This window comes from Oncorhynchus nerka, unplaced genomic scaffold (genome assembly GCF_034236695.1).
Source record: "Oncorhynchus nerka isolate Pitt River unplaced genomic scaffold, Oner_Uvic_2.0 unplaced_scaffold_2037, whole genome shotgun sequence".
NCBI lineage: Eukaryota > Metazoa > Chordata > Actinopteri > Salmoniformes > Salmonidae > Oncorhynchus > Oncorhynchus nerka.
Genome location: NW_027039287.1, coordinates 12,710 through 38,495, shown reverse-complemented (window position 1 = coordinate 38,495; position 25,786 = coordinate 12,710). Strand labels below are relative to the sequence as shown.

The window sequence follows — 25,786 nt, the reverse complement described above, 5'->3', positions numbered from 1 at the left end:
TGACATCAACACCTCAGATATCATGACCCTGACATCAACACCTCAGATATCATGACCTGACATCAACACCTCAGATATCATGACCCTGACATCAACACCTCAGATATCATGACCCTGACATCAACACCTCAGATATCATGACCCTGACATCAACACCTCAGATATCATGACCCTGACATCAACACCTCAGATATCATGACCCTGACATCAACACCTCAGATATCATGACCCTGACATCAACACCTCAGATATCATGACCTGACATCAACACCTCAGATATCATGACCCTGACATCAACACCTCAGATATCATGACCCTGACATCAACACCTCAGATATCATGACCCTGACATCAACACCTCAGATATCATGACCCTGACATCAAACACCTCAGATATCATGACCCTGACATCAACACCTCAGATATCATGACCCTGACATCAACACTCAGATATCATGACCCTGACATCAACACCTCAGATATCATGACCCTGACATCAACACCTCAGATATCATGACCCTGACATCAACACCTCAGATATCATGACCCTGGCATCAACACCTCAGATATCATGACCCCTGACACCAGATATCATGACCCTGACACCTCAGATATCATGACCCTGACACTCAGATATCATGACCTGACATCAACACCTCAGATATCATGACCCTGACATCAACACCTCAGATATCATGACCCTGACATCAACACAGATATCATGACCCTGACATCAACACCTCAGATATCATGACCCTGACATCAACACCTCGATATCATGACCTGACATCAACACCTCAGATATCATGACCTGACATCAACACCTCAGATATCATGACCCTGACACCTCCAGATATCATGACCCTGACACCTCAGATATCATGACCCTGACATCAACACCTCAGATATCATGACCCTGACATCAACACCTCAGATATCATGACCCTGACATCAACACCAGATATCATGACCCTGACACCAACACCTCAGATATCATGACCCTGGCCATCAACACCTCAGATATCATGACCCTGACACCAACACCTCAGATATCATGACCCTGACACCAGCACCTCAGATATCATGACCCTGACATCAACACCTCAGATATCATGACCCTGACACCAACACCTCAGATATCATGACCCTGACATCAACACCTCAGATATCATGACCCTGACATCAGCACCCAGATATCATGACCCTGACACCAACACCTCAGATATCATGACCCTGACACCAACACCTCAGATATCATGACCCACATCAACACCAGATATCATGACCCTCACCAACACCTCAGATATCATGACCCTGACACCAACACCTCAGATATCATGACCCTGACACCTCAGATATCATGACCCTGACACCTCAGATATCATGACCCTGACATCAACACCTCAGATATCATGACCCTGACACCAATATCATATTTCTGAAAACATTGATCCTGGCACAGAAACATCACAGATCACAGATAAAGTATATAATAACTAAATAAATAATATACAGTGCCTTGCGAAAGTATTCGGCCCCTTGAACTTTGCGTTTGAAATATCCAATAAATGTCGTTCCACTTCTCATGATTGTGTCCCACTTGTTGTTGATTCTTCACAAAAAAATACAGTTTTATATCTTTATGTTTGAAGCCTGAAAATTTGGCAAAAGGTCGCAAAGTTCAAGGGGGCCGAATACTTTCGCAAGGCACTGTATATATATATATATAAATAACTTTACAAGTACCTTTTTGAGCACGAAGTCGACCCGGCCAGCTTTTTCCATGTGAGCAGGCAGGTAAATTCTCTTGCTGACCTTGGAGTAACCTTTAGCTGATGCTGTTATGATGTGTGTTCCTGAGTTCATTAACCTCCAGTAATCACCTTCCTCCGCTATAGAGGGAGAGGAGACAGGGAGGGGACAGGGAGGAGACAGGGAGGGAGGGAGACAGGGAGGGAGGGAGACAGAAGGAGACCCGGAGACAGACAGACCGGGAGACAGACAGACCGGGAGACAGACAGACCGGGAGGGAGGGACAGACAGGGAGGGGAGGGAGGGAGGGAGGGAGGGGGAGGGAGGAAGGAGGGAAGGAGACAGGGATGGAGGGAGGGACAGGGAAGGAGGGAGAGAGAGATATCAAACACAAATCTTAGAATCAGCTATTATAGACTGCCAGAACCCACTGGATTCTCCAATTACATTGAATGAACTACAGTACAAATGACAAAAGGGCCTGTGGTGTTGATGGTATCCTCAATGAAATGATCAAATATACAGACAACAAAATCCAATTAGCTATACAAAACTCTTTAACATCATCCATAGCTCTGGCATCTTCCACAGTATTTTGACCCTGGGGCGGCAGGGTAGCCTATTGGTTACATTTACATTTAAGTCATTTAGCAGACGCTCTTATCCAGAGCGACTTACAAATTGGACTAGTAACCGAAAGGTTTCATGTTCAAATCCCCGAGCTGACAAGGTTCTGCCCCTGAACAGGCAGTTAAGGCCGTCATTGTAAATAAGAATTTGTTCTTAACTGACTTGCCTAGTTAAATAAAGGTTAAATAAAAAAAATAAAAAAAAAACAAGGGCTGATCACCCCAATCCACAAAAGTGGAGATAAATTTGACCCCAATAACTACCGTGGAATATGCGTCAACAGCAACCTTGGGGAAATCCTCTGCATTGTCATTAACAGCAGACTCATACATTTCCTCAGTGAAAACAATGTACTGAGCAAATGTCAAATTACCGTACATTGTATACAGACATAATGTGACATTTGAAATGTTTTAATTATTTTGGAACTTCTGTGAGTGTAATGTTTACTGTTCATTTTTATTGGTTTATTTCACTTTTATATATTATCTACCTCACTTGCTTTGGCAATGTTAACACGTTTCCCATGCCAATAAAGCCCCTTGAATTGAATTGAGAGAGAGAGAGAGAGAAAGACAGGGAGATAGGAGGGGGAATGGGATGAAGAGGGGGATGAAGAGGGAGACCGAGAAGGAGGGAGACCGAGAAGGAGGGAGACCGAGAAGGAGGGAGACCGAGAAGGAGGGAGACAGGGAAGGAGGGAGACAGAGAAGGAGGGAGACAGAGAAGGAGGGAGACAGAGAAGGAGGGAGACAGAGAAGGAGGGAGACAGAGAAGGAGGGAGACAGAGGAAGGAGGGGAGACAGGGAAGGAGGGAGACAGGGAAGGAGGGAGACAGAGAAGGAGGGAGACAGAGAAGGAGGGAGACAGGGAAGGAGGGAGACAGAGAAGGAGGGTGACAGGGAAGGAGGAGACAGAGAAGGGAGACAGAGGAGGGAGACAGAGAAGGAGGGAGACAGGGAAGGAGGGAGACAGGGAAGGAGGGAGACAGGGAAGGAGGGAGACAGAGAAGGAGGGAGACAGGGAAGGAGGGTGACAGAGAAGTAGGGAGACAGGGAAGGAGGGAGACAGAGAAGGAGGGAGACAGGGAAGGAGGGAGACAGAGAAGGAGGGAGACAGAGAAGGAGGGAGACAGAGAAGGAGGGAGACAGGGAAGGAGGAGACAGGGAAGGAGGAGACAGGGAAGGAGGGAGACAGGGAAGGAGGGGAGACAGGGAAGGAGGGAGACAGGGAAGGAGGGAGACAGAAAGAAGGAGGGAGACAGAGAAGGAGGGAGACAGAGAAGGAGGAGACAGAGAAGGAGGGAGACAGAGAAGGAGGGAGACAGAGAAGGAGGAGACAGAGAAGGAGGGAGACAGGGAAGGAGGCAGACAGGGAAGGGAGGCAGACAGGGAAGGCAGACAGAGAAGGAGGGAGACAGGGAAGGAGGCAGACAGAGAAGGAGGCAGACAGAGAAGGAGAGACAGGGAGGGGCAGAGAAGGAGCCGGAGACAGAGAAGGAGGGAGACAGAGAGAGGAGGGAGACAGAGAAGGAGGAGACAGAGAAGGAGGGAGACAGAAGGAGGGAGACAGAGGGAGGAGACAGAGAAGGAGGAGACAGAGAAGGAGGAGACAGGAAGGAGGCAGACAGGGAAGGGAGGCAGACAGGAAGGAGGCAGACAGGGAAGGAGGGGAGACAGGGAAGGAGGCAGACAGAGAAGGAGGCAGACAGAGAAGGAGGAGACAGGGGAGGGAGCGAGACAGAGAAGGAGGGAGACAGAGAAGGAGGGAGACAGAGAAGGAGGGAGACAGAGAAGGAGGGAGACAGAGAAGGAGGGAGACAGGGAAGGAGGCAGACAGAGAAGGAGGCAGACAGAGAAGGAGGGAGACAGAGAAGGAGGGAGACAGAGAAGGAGGGAGACAGAGAAGGAGGGAGACAGAGAAGGAGGGAGACACTGACATGTGTTACTAACCACCATGAGGAAACATTTGTCTTGATGTCACGTCTCTCCAGTGATGACACAACGTCAAAAAGAATGTTGCGATTCCTTGCGTGTATACTGCCAACATCTCTACATTTCCACCGTACAATGTAAACCGCTGGGAGCGTCTGTAAAAGCTCTGTGAATGAAACTAGTTATGATCTATGTCTCAAATGGCTCATTTCTCCCTCCATAGAGCTCTAACAGAGGACCCTGCTCAGAAGTAGCCACCTGCTCAGAGGTAGCCATTTTGGCTCCTTTCTCCCTCCATAGAGCTCTAACAGAGGACCCTGCTCAGAAGTAGCCACCTGCTCAGAGGTAGCCATTTTGGCTCCTTTCTCCCTCCATAGAGCTCTAACAGAGGACCCTGCTCAGAAGTAGCCACCTGCTCAGAGGTAGCCATTTTGGCTCCTTTCTCCCTCCACAGAGCTCTAATAGAGGACCCTGCTCAGAAGTAGCCACCTGCTCAGAGGTAGCCATTTGGGCTCCTTTCTCCCTCCATAGAGCTCTAACAGAGGACCCTGCTCAGATGCAGCCATTTGGGCTCCTTTCCCCCTCCATAGAGCTCTAACAGAGGACCCTGCTCAGAAGCAGCCATTTTGGCTCCTTTCTCCCTCCATAAGGCTCTAACAGAGGACCCTGCTCAGAAGCAGCCATCTGGGCTGCAGACATTATCCGGAACTATGGCTATCAGTTATTACGGTGGTTACCTGTGGTGACATCTTTACGAATTCCCCTGACAGATACGGACGCTCCCTTTATTCCATAGCCCTCTTCATCCTTCACCACTCCCTTAATACCTCTGTGGACCTGGAGAAGAGAAGGAACGACAGGGAATATCAGGGAATATCAGGCTTATTTTAACAAAATTCCCTGGTTTTCCAGGAATCTCAGTTGCTGGAATCCTGGATATACTGCTTATTCCCCCCTCATTCCAGGATTTTTCCAACCAGGATTCCAGGATTCTCCCAACCAGGATTCTAGGATTCTCCCAACCAGGATTCCAGGATTCTCCCAACCAGGATTCCAGGATTCTCCCAACCAGGATTCCAGGATTCTCCCAACCAGGATTCCAGGATTCTCCCAACCAGGATTCCAGGATTCTCCCAACCAGGATTCCTGTATATACGGCTTATTCCCCACTCATTCCAGGATTTTTCCAACCAGGATTCCAGGATTCTCCCAACCAGGATTCCAGGATTCTCCCAACCAGGATTCCTGGATATATGGCTTATTCCCCCCTCATTCCAGGATTCTCCCAACCAGGATTCCTGGATATACTGCTTATTCCCCCCTCATTCCAGGATTCTCCCAACCAGGATTCCTGGATATACTGCTTATTCCCCCCTCATTCCAGGATTCTCCCAACCAGGATTCCTGGATATACTGCTTATTCCCCACTCATTCCAGGATTCTCCCAACCAGGATTCCTGGATATACTGCTTATTCCCCCCTCATTCCAGGATTCTCCCAACCAGGATTCCAGGATTCTCCCAACCAGGATTCCAGGATTCTCCCAACCAGGATTCCTGGAAACCCAGTTTCCGGAATTTGCAAACCTATCAGTGAATGGCAGGGAATGCTAAGGTCAGTGGAGGCTGGTGGGCGGGAGAAATATATAGTAGGACGGCAGCTTAAAACTTCTTCGGGATCGGTGTCCCGTCCACGGGACGGTTGAGCTAATGTAGGCTAATGTGATTAGCATGAGGTTGAGCTAATGTAGGCTAATGTGATTAGCATGAGGTTGAGCTAATGTAGGCTAATGCGATTAGCATGAGGTTGAGCTAATGTAGGCTAATGTGATTAGCATGAGGTTGAGCTAATGTAGGCTAATGCGTTTAGCATGTGGTTAAATAAGAACATTTCCCAGGACATAGACATATCTGATATTGGCAGGAAGCTTAAATTCTTGTTAATCTAACTACAAAGTCCAATCTACAATAGCTATTACAGTTTTGAACATGAAAAGTTATTAATAAACAAGTTAGGCACTTATGGGCAGTCTTGATACAACATTTTGAAGAGAAATGCAATGGTTCATTGGATCAGTCTAAAACTTTGCACAGACACTGATGCCATCTAGTGGCCAACATCTAAATTGCAGCTGGGCTGGAATAATACATTATGGCCTTTCTCTTGCATTTCAAAGATGGTAAAAAATATATACAAAAGAACAGGTTTTTTTTCTTTGTATTATATTTTACCAGATCTAATGTGTTATATTCTCCTACATTAATTTAACATTTCCACAATCTTCAAAGTGTTTCCTTTCAAATGGTGTCAAGAATATGAATATCCTTGCTTCAGGGCCTGAGCTACAGGCAGTTAGATTTAGGTATGTCATTTTAGGCGAACATTTGGTGGAAAAAAAGGGGGTGGAGCCTTAAGATGTTTTAACATGGCTGTATTGGAATGAATGGAACGGTATCAGACACATCAAACACATGTTCTCCATGTGTTCAATATACAGCTCCATGTATTCCACTCCAGCCATTACAAAGAGCCAGCTGTCCTCCTATATCTCTGCCCACCAGCCACCACTGATAAGGACATTAAACATGGTCAGAAAATGATGAGACAGCACATAGGCCTTCTACGGTATAACTTCGGCACAAAATGGCTGCCTGGTCGCTGGGCTATAGAGAGGCAGACCCACCGACTCCATGAAACTGAGCAGGGCCTCCTTGTTCCTGAGCCACTCTGGGTAGAGCTCCTCTTCAGAAGGGAACTTGTCACAGCCCAGCTCCACCGTAATCTCCAGACAGTTAGTGTGGAGGTAGTTAAAGTCTGACATGCCTACGGTACCGGAGAAATAGAGAGTTAGGACACACCGTAAATATATACACTAGACACACAAGTACTGAGAATTAACAGACAGATACAGGAATAAGAGGGGGAGGTTAAGGAGAGGAGGAGAGAAAAGAGGAGGAAGAGAGGAGGACGAGAGGAGGAGTGGAAAAGAGGAAGAGAGAGAAGAGGAGGAGAGGAGGAAAGGAAGAGAGGAGGAGGAGAGAGGAGGAGGAAGAGAGGAGGAAAGGAAGAGAGGAGGAGGAGAGAGGAGGAGGAAAGGAAGAGAGGGAGGAAGAGAAGGAGAGAGAAGAGAAAGAGAGGAGGAGGAAGAGGAGGAGGAGAGGAGGAAAGGAAGAGAGGAGGAGGAAGAGGAGAGAGAGAGAAAGAGAGGAGGAGGAAGAGAAGGAGGAGAGAGAAGATGAGGAGGAGAGGAGGAAAGGAAGAGAGGAGGAGGAGGAGAGGAAAGGAAGAGAGGAGGAGGAGGAGAGGAGGAAAGGAAGAGAGGAGGGAGGAGAGAGAAGAGAAAGAGAGGAGGAGGAAGAGGAGGAGGAGAGAGAAGAGGTGGAGGAGGGAAGAAGAGGAGGAAGAAGAGGAGGAGGAAGAAGAAGAGGAGGAGGAAGAGGAAGAGGAGGAAGAGGAAGAGGAAGAGGAAGAGGAAGAGGAGGAGAGAGAGAGAGAGGAGGAGGAGAGGAAGAGAGGAGGAGAGGAAGAGAGGAGGAGAGGAGGAGAGGAAAAGGAGAGGGAGGAGAGGAAAAGAAGAGGAGGAGAGGAGGGAGAGGAAAAAGAAGAGGAGGAGAGGAGGAGGGAAAGAAGAGGAGGAGAGGAAAAGAAGAGGAGGAGAGAAGGAGAGGAGGAGAGAGAAGGAGAGGAGGAAGAGGAAGAGGAAGAGGAGGAGGGAGGAAGAGGAGGAGGAGAGAGAAGAGGAGGAGGAGAGGAAGAGAGGAGGAGAGGAGGAAAGGAAGAGAGGAGGAGAGGAGGAGAGGAAAAGAAGAGGAGGAGAGGAGGAGAGGAAAAAGAAGAGGAGAGGAGGAGAGGAAAATAAGAGGAGGAGAGAAGGAGAGAGGAGAGAGAAGGAGAGGAGGAAGAGGAAGAGGAAGAGAGGAGGGAGGAAGAGGAGGAGGAGAGGAAAAGAAGAGGAGGAGAGGAAAAGAAGAGGAGGAGAGGAAAATAAGAGGAGGAAAGAGAAGGAGAGGAGGAGAGAGAAGGAGAGGAAGAGAGGAAGAGAGAGTAAGAATGACACGAGGACGAGAGGAGAGACAGAATGACACGAGGAGGAGAGACAGAATGACACGAGGAGGAGAGACAGAATGACACGAGGAGAAGATCTAGAAGGTTCCGTACCCCCTGGGAAGCTGTACCACAGAGCTCCGTTGATGATGCCTCCGCTCCGGATGAAGGACGCTCCACACCTAGAATATACAATATATAGGTCATGTAACAGGGGGTAATATAATCATTCATAATAATAGCCAGGAATATAATCACCTCTCTGTGTTGTTGTCGGCCATGCTGGCGTGAGAGTCTGCGTATGTCCGGGCCAGCTGCTTAAATGCCTGCAGAGAGGAACACAGTCACACTCTACAACATGGCATTTTCTGGCCTGGGAACAGAAGAGGTTTTCACCACTGACATAAACTAGGTGTAGAACAGGGTACCTGTTGGCCAGGTTTAGGACAGGGTACCTGTTGGTCAGGTTTAGAACAGGGTACCTGTTGGTCAGGTTTAGGACAGGGTACCTGTTGGTCAGGTTTAGGACAGGGTACCTGTTGGTCAGGTTTAGGACAGGGTACCTGTTGGTCAGGTTTAGGACAGGTACCCGTTGGTCAGGTTTAGGACAGGTACCTGTTGGCCAGGTTTAGGACAGGGTACCTGTTGGCCAGGTTTAGAACAGGGTACCTGTTGGCCAGGTTTAGGACAGGATACCTGTTGGCCAGGTTTAGGACAGGTACATGTTGGTCAGGTTTAGGACAGGTACCCGTTGGTCAGGTTTAGGACATGTACCTGTTGGTCAGGTGTAGAACAGGATACCTGTTGGCCAGGTTTAGGACAGGTGCATGTTGGTCCGGTGTATAACAGGGTACCTGTTGGTCAGGTTTAGGACAGGTAGAGGTTGGTCAGGTGTAGGACAGGTACCTGCTGGTCAGGTGTAGGACAGGGTACCTGTTCATCAGGTGTAGGACAGGACAGGGTACCTGTTCATCAGGTGTAGGACAGGACAGGGTACCTGTTGGTCAGATGTAGGACAGGACACGGTACCTGTTGGTCAGGTGGAGGACAGGACAGGGTACCTGTTGGTCAGGTGGAGGACAGGACAGGGTACCTGTTGGTCAGGTGGAGGACAGGACAGGGTACCTGTTGGTCAGGTGGAGGACAGGACAGGGTACCTGTTGGTCAGGTGGAGGACAGGACAGGGTACCTGTTGGTCGGGTGTAGGACAGGGTACCTGTTGGTCAGGTGTAGGACAGGTTACCTGTTGGTCAGGTTGAGGACAGGACAGGGTACATATTCATCAGGTGTAGGACAGGGTACCTGTTGGTCACGTGTAGGACAGCACAGGGTACCTGTTGGTCTGGTGTAGGACACGGTACCTGTTGGTCAGGTGTAGGACAGGGTACCTGTTTGTCAGGTGTAGGACAGGGTACCCGTTCGTCAGGTGGAGGACAGGGTCCCGTTCATCAGGTGGAGGACAGGACAAGGTACCTGTTCGTCAGGTGTAGGACAGGTTACCTGTTGGTCAGGTGTAGGACAGGGTACCTGTTCATCAGGTGTAGGACAGGGTACCTGTTCATCAGGTGGAGGACAGGACAAGGTACCTGTTCGTCAGGTGTAGGACAGGACAAGGTACCTGTTGTTCAGGTGTTCATCAGGTGTAGGACAGGACACCTGTTCATCAGGTGTAGGACAGGACACCTGTTCATCAGGTGTAGGACAGGACAGGGTATCTGTTGGTCAGGTGGAGGACAGAACAAGGTACCTGTTGGTCAGGTGGAGGACAGGACAGGGTACCTGTTGGTCAGGTGTAGGACAGAACAGGCTACCTGTTGGTCAGGTGTAGGATAGGGTACCTTTTCATCAGGTGGAGGACAGGACAAGGTACCTGTTGGTCAGGTGTTGGACAGGATAGGGTACCTGTTGGTCAGGTGTAGGACAGGGCACCTGTTCATCAGGTGAAGGACAGGACAGGGTACCTGTTGGTCAGGTGTAGGACAGAACAGGATACCTGGTGGTCAGGTGTAGGACAGAACAGGCTACCTGTTGGTCAGGTGTATTACAGGACAGGGTACCTGTTCATCAGGTGTATTACAGGACAGGGCACCTGTTCATCAGGTGTAAGACAGGACAGGGTACATGTTCATCAGGTGGAGGACAGGACAGGGAACCTGTTCATCGGGTGGAGGACAGGACAGGGAACCTGTTCATCGGGTGGAGGACAGGACAGGGAACCTGTTGGTCAGGTGTAGGACATGACAGGGTACATGTTGGTCAGGTGGAGGACGGGACAGGGTACATGTTGGTCTGGTGGAGGACAGGACATTGTACATGTTGGTCAGGTGTAGGACAGGACAGGGTACCTATCCGTCAGGTGTATTACAGGACAAGGTGCCTGTTCGTCAGGTGTATTACAGGACAAGGTGCCTGTTCATCAGGTGTATTACAGGACAGGTACCTGTTGGTCAGGTGTAGGACAGGACAGGGTACCTTTTGTTCAGGTGTAGGACAGGACAGGGTACCTGTTGGTCAGGTGTAGGACAGGACAGGGTACCTGTTGGTCAGGTGTAGGACAGGACAGGGTACCTGTTGGTCAGGTGTAGGACAGGACAGGGTACCTGTTGGTCAGGTGTAGGACAGGACAGGGTACCTGTTGGTCAGGTGTAGGACAGGACAGGGTACCTGTTGGTCAGGTGTAGGACAGGACAGGGTACCTGTTGGTCAGGTGTAGGACAGGACAGGGTACCTGTTGGTCAGGTGTAGGACAGGACAGGGTACCTGTTGGTCAGGTGTAGGACAGGGTACCTGTTGGTCAGGTGTAGGACAGGACAGGGTACCTGTTGGTCAGGTGTAGGACAGGACAGGGTACCTGTTGGTCAGGTGTAGGACAGGACAGGGCACCTGTTGGTCAGGTGTAGGATAGGACAGGGCACCTGTTGGTCAGGTGTAGGACAGGACAGGGCACCTGTTGGTCAGGTGGAGGACAGAACAGGGTACCTGTTGGTCAGGTATTGGACAGGACAGGGTACCTGTTCATCAGGTGTAGGACAGGACAGGGTACCTGTTCATCAGGTGTATTACAGGACAGTGTACCTGTTCATCAGGTGTATTACAGGACAGGGTACCTGTTCATCAGGTGTATTACAGGACAGTGTACCTGTTGGTCAGGTATTGGACAGGACAGGGCACCTGTTCATCAGGTGTATGTACTGGAGGACAGGGTTACCTGTTCATCAGGTGGTATTTCATCAGGTGTATTACAGGACAGGGTACCTGTTCATCAGGTGTATTACAGGACAGGGTACCTGTTCATCAGGTGTATTACAGGACAGGGTACCTGTTCATCAGGTGTATTACAGGACAGGGTACCTGTTCATCAGGTGTATTACAGGACAGGGTACCTGTTCATCAGGTGTATTACAGGACAGTGTACCTGTTCATCAGGTGTATTACAGGACAGGTTACCTGCTCATCAGGTGTATTACAGGACAGGGTACCTGTTCATCAGGTGTAGGGGAGAACATCCTCTCTTCATGGAGGTGTCTAGAGAAGTCAAAGGGATAAGAGATCACCAGCTCTCCGCCATGGAGGCTCGCAGACTGGACAAACGGCACAGACCTGATCCACTTCATCACTGCATAGGTCTCTGACGCTACCTGAGAGAGGAGAGGAGAGGAGAGGAGAGGAGAGGAGAGGAGAGGAGAGGAGAGGAGGTTAATTACACATTTCCCTTACAAAACTGGTTTTGTCTAAAACTCTGGACACCCCTATAACATATCTTACCAAAACAGTAGGAATGTCCTGTACCTTACCAAAACAGTAGGAATGTCCTGTACCTTACCAAAACAGTGGGAATGTCCTGTACCTTACCAAAACAGTGGGAATGTCCTGTACCTTACCAAAACAGTGGGAATGTCCTGTATCTTACCAAAACAGTAGGAATGTCCTATACCTTACCAAAACAGTAGGAATGTCCTATACCTTACCAAAACAGTAGGAATGTCCTGTACCTTACCAAAACAGTAGGAATGTCATGTACCTTACCAAAACAGTAGGAATGTCCTATATCTTACCAAAACAGTAGGAATGTCCTGTACCTTACCAAACAGTAGGAATGTCCTGTACCTTACCAAAAACAGTAGGAATGTCCTGTACCTTACCAAAACAGTAGGAATGTCCTGTACAGTAGGAATGTCCTGTACCTTACCAAAACAGTAGGAATGTCCTATATCTTACCAAAACAGTAGGAATGTCCTGTACCTTACCAAAACAGTAGGAATGTCCTGTATCTTACCAAAACAGTAGGAATGTCCTGTACCTTACCAAAACAGTAGGAATGTCCTGTACCTTACCAAAACAGTAGGAATGTCCTGTATCTTACAAAACACTAGGAATGTCCTATATCTTAGTAGGAATGTCCTGTACCTTACCAAAACAGTAGGAATGTCCTGTATAGGAAAGTCCTGTACCAAAACAGTAGGAATGTCCTGTACAGAATGTCCTGTACCTTACCAAAACAGTAGGAATGTCCTGTACCTTACCAAAACAGTAGGAATGTCCTGTACAGTAGGAATGTCCTGTACCTTACCAAAACAGTAGGAATGTCCTGTACCTTACCAAAACAGTAGGAATGTCCTGTACAGTAGGAATGTCCTGTACCTTACCAAAACAGTAGGAATGTCCTGTATCTTACCAAAAACAGTAGGAATGTCCTGTACCTTGCAAAACAGTAGGAATGTCCTGTATCTTACCAAAACAGTAGGAATGTCCTGTACCTTACCAAAACAGTAGGAATGTCCTGTACAGTAGGAATGTCCTGTATCTTACCAAAACAGTAGGAATGTCCTGTACCTTACCAAAACAGTAGGAATGTCCTGTATCTTACCAAAACAGTAGGAATGTCCTGTACCTTACCAAAACAGTAGGAATGTCCTATATCTTACCAAAACAGTAGGAATGTCCTGTACCTTACCAAACAGTAGGAATGTCCTGTACCTTACCAAAAACAGTAGGAATGTCCTGTACCTTACCAAAACAGTAGGAATGTCCTGTACCTTACCAAAACAGTAGGAATGTCCTGTACCCTTACCAAAAAAAGTAGGAATGTCCTGTATCTTACCAAAACAGTAGGAATGTCCTGTACAGTAGGGATGTCTTACCAAAACACTAGGAATGTCCTGTACAGTAGGAAAGTCCTTACCAAAACAGTAGGAATGTCCTGTACAGTAGGAATGTCCTGTACCAAAACAGTAGGAATGTCCTGTACCTTACCAAAACAGTAGGAATGTCCTGTACCTTAGTAGGAATGTCCTGTATCTTACCAAAAACAGTAGGAATGTCCTGTACCTTACCAAAACAGTAGGAATGTCCTGTACAGTAGGAATGTCTTATCTTACAAAACAGTAGGAATGTCCTGTACAGTACCATCTTACCAAACAGTAGGAATGTCCTGTACCTGTATCCAAAACAGTAGGAATGTCCTGTACCTTACCAAAACAGTAGGAATGTCCTGTACCTTACCAAAACAGTAGGAATGTCCTGTATCCTGTATCTTACCAAAACAGTAGGCATGTCCTGTATCTTACCAAAACAGTAGGAATGTCCTGTACCTTACCAAAACAGTAGGAATGTCCTGTACAGTAGGAATGTCCTGTATCTTACCAAAACAGTAGGAATGTCCTGTACAGTAGGAAGGTCCTGTATCTTACCAAAACAGTTGGAATGTCCTGTACAGTAGGAATGTCCTGTATCTTACCAAAACAGTAGGCATGTCCTGTATCTTACCAAAACAGTAGGAATGTCCTGTACCTTACCAAAACAGTAGGAATGTCCTGTACCTTACCAAAACAGTAGGAATGTCCTGTACCTTACCAAAACAGTAGGAATGTCCTGTACAGTAGGAATGTCCTGTACCTTACCACAACACTAGGAATGTCCTGTACAGTAGGAATGTCCTGTACCTTACCAAAACAGTAGGAATGTCCTGTACAGTAGGGATGTCCTGTACCTTACCACAACACTAGGAATGTCCTGTACAGTAGGAAAGTCCTGTACCTTGCCAAAACAGTAGGAATGTCCTGTACTGTAGGAATGTCCTGTACCTTACCAAAACAGTAGGAATGTCCTGTACAGTAAGAATGTCCTGTATCTTACCAAAACAGTAGGAATGTCCTGTACCTTACCAAAACAGTAGGAATGTCCTGTACCTTACCAAAACAGTAGGAATGTCCTGTACAGTAGGAATGTCCTGTACCTTACCACAACACTAGGAATGTCCTGTACAGTAGGAATGTCCTGTACCTTACCAAAACAGTAGGAATGTCCTGTACAGTAGGGATGTCCTGTACCTTACCACAACACTAGGAATGTCCTGTACAGTAGGAAAGTCCTGTACCTTGCCAAAACAGTAGGAATGTCCTGTACTGTAGGAATGTCCTGTACCTTACCAAAACAGTAGGAATGTCCTGTACAGTAAGAATGTCCTGTATCTTACCAAAACAGTAGGCATGTCCTGTATCTTACCAAAACAGTAGGAATGTCCTGTACCTTACCAAAACAGTAGGAATGTCCTGTACAGTAGGAATGTCCTGTATCTTACCAAAACAGTAGGAATGTCCTGTACAGTAGGAATGTCCTGTATCTTACCAAAACAGTAGGAATGTCCTGTACAGTAGGAATGTCCTGTATCTTACCAAAACAGTTGGAATGTCCTGTACAGTAGGAATGTCCTGTATCTTACCAAAACAGTAGGAATGTCCTGTACCTTACCAAAACAGTAGGAATGTCCTGTACAGTAGGAATGTCCTGTATCTTACCAAAACAGTAGGCATGTCCTGTATCTTACCAAAACAGTAGGAATGTCCTGTACCTTACCAAAACAGTAGGAATGTCCTGTACAGTAGGAATGTCCTGTATCTTACCAAAACAGTAGGAATGTCCTGTACAGTAGGAAGGTCCTGTATCTTACCAAAACAGTTGGAATGTCCTGTACAGTAGGAATGTCCTGTATCTTACCAAAACAGTAGGCATGTCCTGTATCTTACCAAAACAGTAGGAATGTCCTGTACCTTACCAAAACAGTAGGAATGTCCTGTACCTTACCAAAACAGTAGGAATGTCCTGTACAGTAGGAATGTCCTGTATCTTACCAAAACAGTAGGAATGTCCTGTACAGTAGGAATGTCCTGTATCTTACCAAAACAGTAGGAATGTCCTGTACAGTAGGAATGTTCTGTATCTTACCAAAACAGTTGGAATGTCCTGTACAGTAGGAATGTCCTGTATCTCACCAAAACAGTAGGAATGTCCTGTACCTTACCAAAACAGTAGGAATGTCCTGTACAGTAGGAATGTCCTGTATCTTACCAAAACAGTAGGCATGTCCTGTATCTTACCAAAACAGTAGGAATGTCCTGTACCTTACCAAAACAGTAGGAATGTCCTGTACAGTAGGAATGTCCTGTACCTTACCAAAACAGTAGGAATGTCCTGTACAGTAGGAATGTCCTGTATCTTACCAAAACAGTAGGAATGTCCTGTACAGTAGGAATGTCCTATACTTTCCCACATCAACAGAAGGCTAAGTTCCCATACCATCGAAGAGGTACCTACACCTGAGGGACTTGCTATAGAGAAGCTAGTTACATCAATCATGTGTACACACCTCTCCGATGGCCTCACTGGCGCCATCCCACTACCGACACCAGTGTAGCGAGATGTTGATATTACATACCTTACCAAACCAGTAAGAGTCTGGGATGGGGATGTGGTCTGTGCGGAACCGTTTGATCCTGCGATTCCGGTAGAGGATAGACGTGAGGTCAGGAAAGTTCCGGTTCAAGTCTATGTTCTGAGCGTTGGTGCGACCCACCGTCCAACCGTTGAGCTCGTGACCCTACACAAACACACACAGAGGGTAAAGGTTGTGACCCTACACAAACACACAGATGTAGAAACACACACAGAGGGTAAAGGTCGTGACCCTAGACATGGTTCAACACCCCATGACCCTGCAGGAGCATTACGGGGAGGAGTGAAGAGTGAAGCATTGTGGGTAATGGGAAGACATGGGAAGTCATGTCGGTTAGAAGAATGTGATTGGATAGGATGAATATAAGAGGTCAGGAGTGTTTTGTTGACCATGTGACCCAGAAGAGGGCCCAGAGATTTTCCCAGTCAAGTCACATGATCGTTCCCTATACAGGAAGTAATTTAGGGACAGACTATGTAATCCGTCTGGGGAGAACAAATTTAAACCTTTATTTTACTAGGCAAGTCAGTGAAGAACACATTCTTATTTAAAATGACGGCCTACACCGTCCGAACCCGGACGACGCTGGGCCAATTGTGTGCCGCCCTATGGGATTCCCCATCACAGCCGGGTAGTGATACAGCCTGGATATCGAACCAGGGTGTCTATAGTGACAGGACATGCTGTTTGTGTGAAGAAGATAGCCCAGAAATCACTCGGTTGTTTGAAAAGATGATTATAAAGACAATAGAGCTTCCCACTGCCAGCTGTTGGGAAAAACAACGACTAGACGTTCTATCTATTAAAAATATATTTGTTAAATTTGTTATTTTAAGAAAAACGTTTTGAGATTTCTAGCAGTGTTCTTAGACCTTAAACAGTTACAAAAAAAATGGCACTGCGTTTCCATGACAACAGTCTAACCGACTGCTCTTGTTGATTGGTTAAGGACACTATCACTCTGTCTCTCTGGTAGTGGGAGGGGCTGAACCAATAGGAGAGCTCAGGTAGATGATAGGCAGTTGGAAAAGGGGCAAGGCTTAGAAAGAGAGTGCCCCAACACATGCTGTCACAGATTCTAAAATGGAGAAGATAGGAGGCGTGGCCTCTTTCTATCTCTACGCAGCGGTTGGTTGGTCCCGGCTTCGACGTTTTTTTATTCATGATTTACTTCCTGGTCGTGGTGTGGTTGTTGTTCCGGGTCGTTGCTATCCTCTACCTCGGCGGCCGCCAGCTCGTAACCGTCGGGGTTCATGGATGCCAGGATGTGGATGCGCGTGGTGTTTACGAGCGTCTGGATACGCTGGTTGCCAAGGAGATACTCGGAACACAGGTACTGGGCCAGGTAGAGCAGCAACTGACGACCCAGGACCTCGTTGCCATGCATGTTGCCAACCAGCTTGATCTCCGGTTCCACTGAGGAGGGGGAGGTGGGGGAGATGGGGGAGGTGGGGGAGGGAGAGGGAGAGACGGGGGAGGAAGGGAGGGGGTGAGAGACACAGGAAAGGAATTGCTCAAGACAAAACCTGTGTCAAAGTTCACTTTAGAAGATGTTAAGACACAGTAGGTCCTCAACTAGCCCTGTACCAATAGGCTTTAAGACACAGGAGATACTGAACTAGCCCTGGACCAATGGGCTTTAAGACACAGGAGGTCCTCAACTAGCCCTGTACCAATAGGCTTTAAGACACAGGAGGTCCTAAACTAGCCCTGTACCAATAGGATTTAATTAACAGGATGTCCTCAACTAGCCCTGTACCAATAGGCTTTAATAAACAGGAGATACTGAACTAGCCCTGTACCAATAGACTTTAAGACACAGGAGGTCCTAAACTAGCCCTATACAATGGGCTCCCTAGCTCACTTGCCCCATTGCTGTGCAGTTCAAACCCCAGAAATCACTCCACCTTAAATCGTTACACACTCACACAGTTCATGCCCTCCGGGGTTGTCTGTGAACTCTATGGCCAGGAGGTCTTTCCCCTCCGTGCTGCGTCCGATACTGTAGATATATAGATACAGAGATCAGTAGTTTATTCATCCCCTTGAGGTTGTATTTCCTGTCCAAGTAAACAGCAGCAGACAACAGCCAGTACCTGTAGGTGCGGGAGATGTGAGAGCACTTGGCAGCAGTCCTCTTCAGAACGCTGTACATCTGGGCGTTGGAGTGGTACGTGAACTGAATGATGGTGGAGGGTTCGTCTGGAGACAGGTTGGAGAAAGCCACTTCCTGTCTGGCTGAGAGGGAGAGGGCGAAAGGAGGAGGGGGGTTAGCTGAATTGATCGTAATTGGTTTTCTGAAACACATTTTAAAGAACCTCTTCGGGATCAGTGTCCCATCCACGGGACGGTTGAGCTAACGTAGACTCATGCGATATTGGCAGAAAGATTAACAAGAATTTAAGCTAACTGCACTGTCCAATTTACATGAGCACAGTGAAAGAATACCATGCGATTGTTTCAAGAGTGTGCACAATTTTGATAATGAAAAGTTATTATTAATAAAAACAACAGAAATGCAATGGTTCATTGGATCAGTCTAAAACGTTGCACACACACTAATACCATCTAGTGGCCAAAATCTAAATTGCAGCCGGGCTGGAATAATTACATTATGGCCTTTCTCTTGCATTTCAAAGATGATGGTACAAAAAAAATGGTTGGTATTTTCTTTGTATTGTCTTTTACCAGATCTACTGTGTTATATTGAATGACATTCCTTTCACATTTCCATAAACTTGAAAGTGTTTCCTTTCAAATGATACCAAGACCATGCAAATCCTTGCTTGAGGCCTGAGTTACAGGCAGTTAGATTTGGGTCATTTTAAGCTAACATAAACTTTTTTAAAGGGGCGGACACACATTACGATTGTTCCGATTTTCATTATACTTGATAAGCTCTTTCAAATATATTTGTAATGTATTTAGGAACTAAAAATGCACTATATCCTAACTAGCTTTTCAGGTATTTGTAAATGCTAAGACAAGGTAGAATGTATGTTTGACGTGTTAAAATTCTATTTGTGTAACAATACATTAAAGACTCTTATTTTGTAAAGACAGGGTAGAATGCGTGTTTAACATGTTAAAACCTCTTTGGGCTAGGGGGCAGTATTCGAAGTTTGGATGAATGAGGTTGCCCAAAGTAAACTGCCTGTTACTCAGGCTCAGAAGCTAGGATATGCATATAATTGGTGGTATTGGATAGAAAACACTCTAAAGTTTCAGAAACTGTTAAAGGCGAAAACCTGAGGTGAATCCATCGGGAATTTATTTTGGGGGGGATGATGACATCATTTAGAATGGCTGTCTATGGGAAAATCAATGGAATACCTCCCAGATTGCAGTTCCTAGGGCTTCCAGTAGATGTCAACAGTTTTAGAAAGAGATTCAGGCATGTTTTGATAAATGAGCTAGAATTTGTAGTTTTTTTCTAGGTGGCTTCCATTTTGGCTGTAGTGTTGTGGCGTGCGTCGGTGAGGCGGGCACTTCCTTATTTATCTCTGGTAATGAACACACTATTCTCCGTCTTAAATTGTATCATTTATTTACATATTAGGGCACCTGAGGATTTATTAGAAACGTTGTTTGACTTGTTTTGGATGAAATTTCAGGTTCATTTGTATGCATTTTGAATGAGGGTAACCCGATTGGGTTACTCAGTCAAGCGCCAACTAAAACTGCCATATTTTGGGGATATAATAAAGGACTTTATCGAACAAAAGGACAATTTGTTATGTAGCTGGGACCCGTGTGATTGCAAACAGAAGAAGATCTTCAAAGGTAAGTGATTTATTTTATCACTAGTTCTGACTTCCGTGATGCCTTTGTTTGTTTGGAAAATGTTTCCAATGCTTTTGTACGCGGGTCGGCTGTCCTCAGATAATAATTGCATAGTAATGCTTTTCACGTAACGCCTTTTGAAATCTGACAAAGCAGCTGGATAAACAAGATGTTAAGCTTTTAAACGATGTAAGACAATTGTATTTTCATGAATGTTTAATATTACAAATTTGTATTTTGAATTTCGTTCTCTGCAATTTCACCGGATGTTGGACAGGTGGGACACTAACGTCCCACCCAGCTCAGAGCTTTTAAAAATTCAATTCGTGTTACAGTACAGTAAAAACTCTGTGTAATTTTTGTATATTCAACAAGTTATTTTTAACATGTACAATTCCGGGAGGGCTACCTCTCTTAACGGGGCCAACGGGTCGTGACAGCCTTCCTGTTCGCCGGCGAAGAATCGGTCACAGTCTAGAAGTAAGGCCACGCCATGTCGATGCCCCCCGAACACGTGGCCACACCCCTTCCTCACCGCCTCACATGCACTGCGGCATGACTTTAGAAGAAGAAGGGGAAGAAGAAGAAGGGGGAGAAGGGGGAGAAAAGAATAAGAAGAATAAGAAGAAGGGGGAGAAGAAGAATAAGAAGAAGGGGGAAGAAGAAGTAGAATAAGAAGAAGGGGGAGAAGAAGAAGAATAAGAAGAAGGGGGAGAAGAAGAAGAATAAGAAGAAGGGGGAGAAGAAGAAGAAGAAGAAGGGGGAAGAAGAAGAAGAAGAAGAAGAAGAAGGGGAATATGAGGAGAAGAAGAATACTGTATTAATCCATATGAGATGGACACCCATCCTGTATCCAACCCCTCCAGCACACACACCTTGACTGTTGTGGGGCTGGAACTAAATGTGCTAGCTGGAACACACGTTGACTATTGTGGGGCTGGAACTAAATGTGCTAGCTGGGACAAACCTTGACTGTTGTGGGGCTGGAACTAACTGGGACACGCCTTGGATGTTGTGGAGCTGGAACTAAATGTGTTGGCTGGGACACGCCTTGACTGTTGTGGGGCTGGAACTAAATGTGCTAACTGGGACACACCTTGACTGTTGTGGGGCTGGAACTAAATGTGCTAGCTGGGACACACCTTGACTGTTGTGGAGCTGGAACTAAATGTGCTAGCTGGAACACACCTTGACTGTTGTGGGGCTGGAACTAAATGTGCTAACTGGGACACGCCTTGACGGGGCGGGCTGGAACTAAATGTGCTGACTGGAACACACCTTGACTGTTGTGGAGCTGGAACTAAATGTGCTAGCTGGGACACACCTTGACGGTTGTGGGGCTGGAACTAAATGTGCTAGCTGGGACACGCCTTGACGGGGGTGGGGCTGGAACTAAATGTGCTAGCTGGGACACGCCTTGACGGGCGGGGCTGGAACTAAATGTGCTAGCTGGGACACACCTTGACTGTTGTGGGGCTGGAACTAAATGTGCTAGCTGGGACACGCCTTGACGAGGGTGGGGCTGGAACTAAATTTGCTAGCTGGGACACGCCTTGACGGGTGCGGGGCTGGAACTAAATGTGCTAGCTGGGACACACCTTGACAGGTGCGGGGCTGGGTAGGTCTTGGCAGCGGGGCGAGCACGGAGCACCCCAGCAGACGGATGTCGGGGGAACACTCCCCGTTGAGGAGACCGTGGATCACAGAGAGGAGGAGGTACTCAGCTCCAGACTCCACCTCGTGACGAGACTGCTGACCTAGGATGTTAGGGAAGATGGTCCTGGGGAGAGAGGAGATGAGCAATTGATCAATTGGTTGATTGGTCGATCTGACGATCAGTCTCTTGAACAGTCAGTCAGTAGGTCAATCAATCAATCAATTAGTCAGTCAGTCAGTAAATCGGTCTGTCGATCAGTCAGTGAATCAGTCAAGTAGATGAGAACATATTGTAATGTTTTTTTCTCAAACAAAGTGATTCTCTTCCATTTCCATGTGGGAAATATTTTCACCCTAGGGTAAGGGAGGAAACCCCCTATAGGCCCTGGTCAAAGTACTGCACTATATAGGGAATAGTGTGGCATTGGGGATGCACCCTTGGTCTATAGTAAGGGGTAACCTGAAGACTCACCTGGAGTAGTCCAGGTCGTTGCGTAACCCAGGTTAATCTCTGAACACACGGCTGCTGTGAAGAGAGGAGGGAGGAGGATTAGGGTAAGAGGAGTAACCCAGGTTAATCTCTGAACACACGGCTGCTGTGAAGGAGGAGGGAGGAGGATTAGGGGTAAGAGGAGTAACTTAGGTTAATCTCTGAACACGGCTGCTGTGAGAAGAGAGGAGGGAGGAGGATTAGGGGTAGAGAGAGGAGTAACCCAGGTTAATCTCTGAACACACGGCTGCTGTGAAGAGAGGAGGGAGGGAGGAGGATTGGGGGTAAGAGGAAGTAACCCAGGTTAATCTCTGAACACACGGCTGCTGTGAAGAGGAGGGAGGGAGGATTGAGGGTAAGAGAGAGGTAACCCAGGTTAATCTCTGAACACACGGCTGCTGTGAAGAGAGGAGGGAGGAGGATTAGGGAGTAGAGGAGTAACCCAGGTTAATCTCTGAACACACGGCTGCTGTGAAGAGAGGAGGGAGGAGGATTAGGGTGAAGGTGCTTAGGTTAATCTCTGAACACACGGCTGCTGTGAGAAGAGAGGAGGGAGGAGGATTAGGGGTAAGAGGAAGTAACCCAGGTTAATCTCTGAACCTACGGCTGCTGTGAAGAGAGGAGGGAGGAGGATTAGGGGTAGAGGAGGAACCCAGGTTAATCTCTCTGAAATGCTGTGAAGAGAGGAGGGAGGAGGATTAGGGGTAAGGTAGCAGGTTAATCTCTGAACACACGGCTGCTGTGAAGAGAGAGGAGGGAGGAGGATTAGGGGTAAGAGGAGTAGCAGGTTGTCTCTGAACACACGGCTGCTGTGAAGAGGAGGGAGGGAGGAGGGATTAGGGGTAAGAGGAGTAACCCAGGTTAATCTCTGAACACACGGCTGCTGTGAAAGAGAGGAGGGAGGAGGATTAGGGGTAAGAGGGTAACCCAGGTTAATCTCTGAACACACGGCTGCTGTGAAAGAGAGGAGGGAGGAGGATTAGGGGTAGGAGTAACCCAGGTTAATCTCTGAACACCCATGGCTGCTGTGAAGAGAGGAGGAGGGAGGAGGATTAGGGGTAAGAGGAGGAGACAACATTTCGGGAACATTCAGATAAGTTATGAAATAAATTATGTAGAACAAAACATGCCTCTCTGACATGTCGAACTAGAATCATATCTGAGCTGTAGTCATGGCATTTCTATCTGCATTGTTGGACAATGTTTGGCAACTGAACCTGGTCACACTTTACTGTCTACTTTGTCGATAAAATGATGTTATAGTAAATAAATGATGTTATTATAAAACTGGCCTTCTTTAGACGGTTGATTAGCCTAGTGGTTAGAGCGTTGGACTAGTAACCGGAAGGTTGCAAGTTCAAACCCCGAGCTGACAAGGTACAAATTTGTCGTTCTGCCCCTGAACAGGCAGTTAACCCATTGTTCCTAGGCCGTCATTGAAAATAAGAATTTGTTCTTAACTGACTTGCCTAGTTAAATAAAAAGGTAAAATAAAAAATAAATAAAAATCTGGAGCATTAGTGGGTTCGATTACAGGCTCAAAACGGCCAGAAACCAGAACTTTCCTCTGAAACTTGTCGGTCTATTCTTGTTCTGAGAAATGAAGGCTATTCAATGCGTGAAATTACCAAGAAACTGAAGATCTCGTACAACGCTGTACTACTCCTTCACAGAACAGAGCAAACTGTCTCTAACCAGAATAGAAGGAGTGGGAGGCCCCGGTGCACAACTGAGCAAGAGGACAAGTACATTAGAGTGTGGTTTGAGGAAACAGACACCTCACAGGTCCCTCAACTGTCAGCTTCATTAAATGGTCGCAAAACACCCGTTTTCAAGCGTCAACCCAGTGAAGGAGACTCTGGGATGCTGGCCTTCTAGGCAGAGTTCCTCTGTCCAGTCTCAATGTCAACAGTGAAGAGGCGACTCGGGGATGCTGTCCTTCTAGGTTAGAGTTCCTCTGTCCAGTCTCAATGTCAACAGTGAAGAGGCGACTCCGGGATGCTGGCCTTCTAGGCAGAGTTCCTCTGTCCAGTCTCAATGTCAACAGTGAAGAGGAGACTCCGAGATGCTGGCCTTCTAGGCAGAGTTCCTCTGTCCAGTCTCAACGTCAACAGTGAAGAGGCGACTCGGGATGCTGTCCTTCTAGGTTAGAGTTCCTCTGTCCAGTCTCAACGTCAACAGTGAAGAGGAGACTCCGGGATGCTGGCCTTCTAGGTTAGAGTTCCTCTGTCCAGTCTCAACGTCAACAGTGAAGAGGAGACTCCGGGATGCTGGCCTTCTAGGCAGAGTTCCTCTGTCCAGTCTCAACGTCAACAGTGAAGAGGCGACTCCGGGATGCTGTCCTTCTAGGTTAGAGTTCCTCTGTCCAGTCTCAACGTCAACAGTGAAGAGGAGACTCCGGGATGCTGGCCTTCTAGGTTAGAGTTCCTCTGTCCAGTCTCAACGTCAACAGTGAAGAGGTGACTCCGGGATGCTGGCCTTCTAGGTTAGAGTTCCTCTGTCCAGTCTCAACGTCAACAGTGAAGAGGTGACTCCGGGATGCTGGCCTTCTAGGTTAGAGTTCCTCTGTCCAGTCTCAACGTCAACAGTGAAGAGGTGACTCCGGGATGCTGTCCTTCTAGTTGATTCCTCTGTCCAGTATCTGTGTTCTTTGCCCATTATTAATCTTTTCTTTTGTGACCAGTCTGAGATATGGCTTTTTATTTGCAACTCTGCCTAGAATGTATGTTTTTTAAATAATGTTCTCTGAGACTACGGAGGTGTTACAAACCGCATCCTAGTCCCTATGGCCCCTGGGCAGAAGTAGTGCACTATATAGTGAACAGTCTGCCATTTGGGATGCACATGCAGACATATATGGGCATCTATGTACAGGCTTGTTCCATCCTGCTACATTTGCATGTAAAGGAATTTGAATCCCCCTCCCCCTCCTGCTCTCATTTTGAAAAGAAGGTCGACGACATCCGATCCTCGTTGCTAAGTCAAACGACACCGCTGGTTCTGCTCTCACACTGCCCTACCCCTGTGCTCTGACCTCTTTCTCCCCCTCTCTCCAGATGAAATCTCGCATCTTGTGACGGCCGGCCGCCCAACAACCTGCCCGCTGACCCTATCCCTCCTCTCTTCTCCAGACCATTTCCTCGGAGACCTTCTCCCTTACCTCACCTCGCTCATCAACTCATCCCCTGACCGGCTAGCTCGTCCTTCCGTCTTCAAGAGAGCGAGAGTTGCACCCCTTCTGAAAAACCTACACTGATCCCTCCGATGTCAACAACTACAGACCAGTATCCCTTCTTTCTTTTCTCTCCAAAACTCTTGAACGTGCCGTCCTTGGCCAGCTCTCCCGCTATCTCTCTCAGAATTACCTTCTTGATCCATATCAGTCAGGTTTCAAGACTAGTCATTCAACTGGAGACTGCTCTTCTCTGTATCACGGAGCGCTCCGCACTGCTAAAGCTAACTCTCTCTCCTCTGCTCTCATCCTTCTAGACCTACTCCCGGCTGCCTTCGATACTGTGAACCATCAGATCCTCCTCTCCACCCTCTCCCGAGTTGGGCATCTCCGGCGGGCCCACGCTTGGTTAATAAGCGTCCTACCTGACAGGTCGCTCCTACCAGGTGGCGTGGCGAGAATCCGTCTCCACACCACGTGCTCTGATCACTGGTGTCCCCAGGGGCTCTGTTCTAGGCCCTCTCCTATTCTCGCTTATACACCAAGTCACTTGGCTCTGTCATAACCTCACATGGTCTCTCCTATCATTGCTA

The 25,786-nt window shown here is 47.3% G+C and overlaps 1 pseudogene; it reads right to left on the bottom strand.

Moving 5' to 3' along the window:
• Positions 1-1,740: 1,740 nt before the first annotated feature.
• On the bottom strand, positions 1,741-25,581 carry LOC115116390 (carboxypeptidase Z-like; annotated as a pseudogene).
• Positions 25,582-25,786: the final 205 nt, after the last annotated feature.